Source organism: Ictidomys tridecemlineatus, chromosome 5, assembly GCF_052094955.1.
Source record: "Ictidomys tridecemlineatus isolate mIctTri1 chromosome 5, mIctTri1.hap1, whole genome shotgun sequence".
Classification (NCBI taxonomy): domain Eukaryota; kingdom Metazoa; phylum Chordata; class Mammalia; order Rodentia; family Sciuridae; genus Ictidomys; species Ictidomys tridecemlineatus.
This window is the reverse complement of record NC_135481.1, coordinates 235,252-241,251: the sequence shown is the minus strand read 5'-3', so window position 1 is coordinate 241,251 and position 6,000 is coordinate 235,252.

The window sequence follows — 6,000 nt, the reverse complement described above, 5'->3', positions numbered from 1 at the left end:
TACTACAACACAACCCAACAAGATAACGCCTAACAAAACTTAAACAGAGTGAATCAAATTTGGCACAACACAAAATCATTATAATAGCCTCCTGAAATGTCCATCCGTCCTTTCTTCCTATCTGTTCCTCAGATGTGAGTGGTTTTTCTTCCACCTTACACATATCCAGGGACAGGCAACTTAAAACAAAAGTAAAGTAAAACAAAAGAATGATCTTAAAATGGCTACCCATCCTCTCGCCTTGCCCTCAGGGGCGAGCAGTTAACTTACCCTCAGTAGCTCCCCATGCGAGCCACCAAATGCCGCAGTCTGGCTGGGCACAATTAAGGAGCCACTTGTCAAAAGAAACTAACTTTATTTTTAGAACTACACACTTCAAACAAAACAGCTCCTCAGGAAAAAACAGTCAGAGCCCAACTGCCACCACCGGCTTCCCACAAGCCTCTCACCCAAACACCAGCCTCACCACCTCCCAATATCCTCCTGCTCTTGAGGCCGATTGGCTAGGTCGCATGGGTGGAGCCAAAGAAGTCCCCCAATGAGCAGCTCTGTTGTCTGAAAGGGCAGGGAAACAGCCCAATGAGCATCAACGCAGAGGAAACAATCGGTTAGATGTTGCTGGGGCCCCTGTGAGCCAAACATCAGCCGGCAGTTGGAAGTTTGCTGGCAGCTGGAAGTTTGATGGGGCCCCTTAGGTTGTGGCTCTCAACAACTTCAAGAAACTCATAGTTTTTTGCAAGCTTGGCAACCCCTTTCAATGAAAGTGTTTTTCACCAGTCTCTGTTTAGGGCTACATTAAGAAGAAATATTCCTTAGAGAAAAAACTGAGAAATGCTTTATTTTTTCAAGTTTCAAAGAGCTACTACAAACCATGATGAATTTAGAGTTCCAAATTCATCTATCTATATAGGAGAAAACAGAGTGAAACCTAAAAATTCAAACTGTTATTGAAAACGAATGCTTCAATCAAGAGGAACCAAATTTGGTGGATCAAGTGAACTAGGGTTTTCATCATTACCACCAAGTATCATCAAAATTGGGTAAAAAAAATATATTTGTTGATATTAGAAAAAACTCGTAGTTTTTTTGAAGCTTGGCAACCACTTTCCATTAAAGTGTTTTTTGCCAGTCTGTGCTTAGGGCTATTACAAGAGGAAAAAACCATAGAGACAAAACTGAGAACTGCTTTATTTTGTTACGTTTGTAAGAGCTACTACAAACCATATTGGATTTAGAGATCCATATTAATCTATCTATATAGGAGAAAACAGAGTGAAACCTAAAAATTCAAACTGTTATTGAAAATAAACGCTTCAACCTACAGGAACAAAATTTGGTGGATTAAGTGGACTTAGGGTCCTCAACATTACCACCAAGGATTACCAAGATTGGGTGAAAAAATATTTGCTGATATTTCCGGAAACTCGTGTTTTTTTGGAGGCTTGGCAACCCTTTTATATGAAAGTGTTTTTCGCCAGACTCTGCTTAGGGCTACTTCAAAAGAAAACAATCCATAAAGACAATATTGAGAACTGCTTTATTTTGACAAGTTTCAAAGAGCTAATACAAACCCTGTTGTATTTAGAGTTACATATTCATCTATAAATAAGAGAAAACAGAGTGAAACCTTAAAATTCAAACTGTTTCTAAAAACGAACGTTTCAACCTACAGGAACAAAATTTGGTGGACCAAGTGGGCTTAGGGTCTTCATTATTACCGCCAATTATCATCAAGATTTTGTGAAAAAATATTTGCTGATATTTCAGGAACCTCGTAGTTTTTTGGAAGCTTGACAAACCCTTTCAATGAACATGTTTTTTGCCACTGTCTCCTTAGGGCTACTTAAAGAGGAAACAAACCATAGGCTCAAAACTGAGAACTACTTAATTGTTTTAAGTTTGAAAGAGCTACTACAAACCATGTTGGATTTAGAGTTCCATATTCAGCTATCTATAGTGGAGAAAATAGTGTGAAACCTAAAAATTCAAACTGTTACTGGAAATGAACGCATCAACTTAGAAGAACGAAATTTGGTGGACCATGTAGGCATAAGATCCTCATCATTACCACCAAGTATCATCAAGATTGGGTAAAAAACATTTGCTGATATTTCAAGAATCTCGTAGTTTTTTTTTGAAGCTTGGCAACCTGTTTAAATTAAAGTGTTTTTTGCCAGTCTCTGCTTAGGTCTACTTCAAGAGGAAAAAAAACATACAGACAAAACTGAGAACTGCTTTACTTTGTCAAGTTTCAAGGAGCTACTACAAACCAAGTTGGATTTAGAGATCCATAATCATCTATCTGTATAGGAGAAAACAGTGAAACCTAAAAATTCAATCTGTTACTGAAAACGAATTCTTCAATCTAGAGGAACAAAATTTGATGGATCAAGTGGGCGTAGGGTCCTCATCATTACTGCCAAGTATCATCAAGATTTGGTGAAAAAATACTTGCTGATATTTCAGGAACCTTGTAGTTTTTTGAAAGCTTGGTAACCCCTTTTACTGAAAGTGTTTTTTGCCAGTCTCTGCTTAGGGCTACATCAAGAGGATACAATCCATAGAAAAAAAACCTGAGAACTGCTTTATTTTGTCAGGTTTCAATGAGCTACTAAAAACCATGTTGGATTTAGAGTTCCAGATTCTACTATCTATAGAGGAGAAAACATATTGAAACCTAAAATTTCAAACTGTTACTGCAAACAAACGCTTCAATGTAGAAGAATGCAATTTGGGGGGCCAAGTGGGATTCATATACTAATCATTACCCTCAAGTTCCATCCAGATTAGGTGAAAAAATACTTGCTGATATTTCAGGAAACTCATAGTTATTTGGAAGCTTGCAAACCCTTTCAATGAAAGTGTTTTTCGCCAGTCTCTGATTAGGGCTACATCAAGAGGAAACAATCCATAGGAAAAAAAAAACTGAGAACTGCTGTATTTTTCAACTTTCATAGAGGTACTACAAACCATGTTGGATTTAGAGTTCCTTATTCTACTGTCTATAGAGGAGAAAACATATTGAAACCTAAAAATTCAAACTGTTACTGCAAACAAACGCTTCAACCTAGAAGAACGAAATTTGGGAAGAAAATTTGGCTTTGTATACTGATCATTACCACGAAGTATAATTAAGATTGGGTGAAAAAATATTTGCTGATATGTCAGGAAACTCGTAGTTTTCTGGAAGCTTGGCAAACCCCTTAAATGAACATGATTTTCACCACTGTCTGAATAGGGCTACTTCAAGAGAAAAAAAAAAAAACATAGGCACAAAACTGAGAACTACTTAATTTTTTCAAGTTTCAAAGAGCTACTACAAACCATGTTGGATTTAGAGTTCCATATTCATCTATCTATAGAGTACAAAATAGAGTCAAACCTAAAATTTCAAACTCTTACTGCAAACGAACGCATCAACTTAGAATAATGAAATTTGGTGAAAACAGAGCGAAACCTAAAAATTCAAACTGTTTCTGAAAATGAACCCTTAAACCTACAGGAACAAAATTTGGTGGACCGAGTGGGCTTAGGGTCCTCATCATTACTGCCAAAAATCATCAACATTGGGTGAAAAAATACTTGCTGATATTTCAGGAAGCTTGTAGTTTTTTGGAAGCTTGGCAACTCTTTTCAATGAAAGTGTTTTTCGCCAGTCACTTCTTAAGGCTACATTAAGAGAAAATAATCCATAGAGACAAAACTGAGAACTGCTGTATTTTTCAACTTTCAGAGAGCTACTACAAACCATGTTGGATTTAGAGTTCCATATTCTACTATCTATAGAGGTGAAAACATATTGAAACCTAAAAATTCAAACTGTTACTGCAAAGAAATACTTGAAATTAGAAGAAAAAAATTTTGTGGGCAAAGTGGGATTCATTACCGCCAAGTACCATCAAGATTGGGTGGAAAATATTTGCTGATATTTCAGGATACTCGTAGTTTTTTGGAAGCTTGGCAACCCCTTTCCATAAAAGTGTTTTTTGCCAGTCTCTTCTTAGGGCTACTTCAAGAGGAAACAAACCATAGAGACAAAAATGAGAACAGCGTTATTTTGTCAAGTTTCAAAAAGCTACTACAAACCATGTTGGATTTAGAGTTCCATATTCATCTATCTATAGATGAAAAAAAAAAACAGACTGAAACCTAAACATTAAAACTGTAACTGCAAGCGAATGCTTCAACCTAGAGGAATAAAATTTGGTCGACAAAGTGGGCTTAGGGTCCTCATCATTATGCCCATGTATCATAAAGTTTGGGTGATAAAATATTTGCTCATATTTCAGGAAACTCGTAGATTTTTGGAAGCTTGGAAACCCCTTTCAATGAAAGTGTTTTTTGCCAGTCTCTGCATAGGGCTACATCAAGAGAAAACAATCCATAGAGAAAAAACTGAGATCTGCTTTACTTTGTCAAGTTTCAAAGAGCTACTACAAACCTTGTTGAATTTAGAGTTCCATATTCATCTATAGAGGAGAAAACAGAGTGAAACCTAAAAATTCAAACTGTTACTGCAAAAGAACGCTTCAACCTAGAAGAAAGACATTTGGTGAGCTAAATGGGATTCGTGTACTGATCATTACTTCCAGGTATCATCAAGATGGGGTGAAAAAATATTTGCTGAGATTTCAGGAAACTCGGAGTTTTTTTGAAGCTTGGCAACCCCTTTCAATGTTAGTGTTTTTTGCCAGACTTTGCTTAGGGGTACTTCAAGAGGAAACAAACTATGAAGACAAAACTGAGATCTGCTTAATTGGTAGAGTTTCAGAGTATTACTACAAACCATGTTGGATTTAGAGTTCTAAATTCATCTATATATAGAGAAGAAAACAGAGTAGAACTTACAAACTGTTTCTGTAAATGAACGCTTCAACCTAGAATAACGAAATTTGGTTAGCCAATTGGGATTTGTGTACAGATCATTACAACCAAGTATCATCAAGATTGGATGAAAAAATATTTGTTGATGTTTCAGGAAACTCGTAGTATTTTGGAAGCTTGGCAAAAAATTTTTCACCAGTCTCTGCTTAAGGCTACTTCAAGAGGAAAAAACCCTTCAGACAAAACTGAGAAACACATTGTGTTGTCAAGATTCAAAGAGCTACTACAAACCATTTTGTATTTAGTGTTCCATATTCATCGACCTATATAGGAGAAAACAGAGTGAAACCTAAAATTTCAAACTGTTACTGCAAACCAAAGCTACAACCTAGAATAAGGAATTTTGGTTAGCCGAGTGGGATTGGTTTACTGATCATTGAAACCAAGTATCATCAAGATGGGGTGAAAAAATATTTGCTGATATTTCAGGAAACTCATATTTTTTTTTTTGGAAGCTTGGCAACCCCTTTCAATGAAAGTGTTTATCACCAGTTTCTGATTAGGGCTACTTCTAGAGAAAACAATCCATAGATAGAAAACTGAGAACTACTTAATTTTGTCAAGTTTCAAAGAGCTACTACAAATTTTGTTGGATTTAGAGTCTTATTTTCATCTATCTATATAGGAAAAAGCAGTGGGAAACCTAAAAATTCAAACTGTTACTGAAAATGAATGCTTCAACCTAGTGGAAGGAAATTTGGTGCACCAAGTGGGACCAGGGTCCTCCTCATTACTGCCAAGTATCATGAAGATTGGGCAAAAAATATTGCTGATACTTCAGAAAACTCATAGATTTTGGAAGCTTGGCAACCCATTTAAACCAAAGGGATTTATGCAAGATTCTTCTTAGTGCTACTTCAAGAGGAAACAAACCATAGAGACAAAACTGAGAACTACTTAATTTGTCAAGTTTCAAAGAGTTACTACAAACCATGTTAGATTTATTGTTCCATATTCATCTATTTATAGAGGAGAAAACAGAGAGAAACCTAAAAATTCAAACAGTTACTACAAAAGAACGCTTCAACCTAGAGGAACGAAATTTGGTGAACCATGTGGGCATAGGGTCTTCATCCTTACCACCAAGTATCATAAAGTTTGGGTGAAAAAATATTT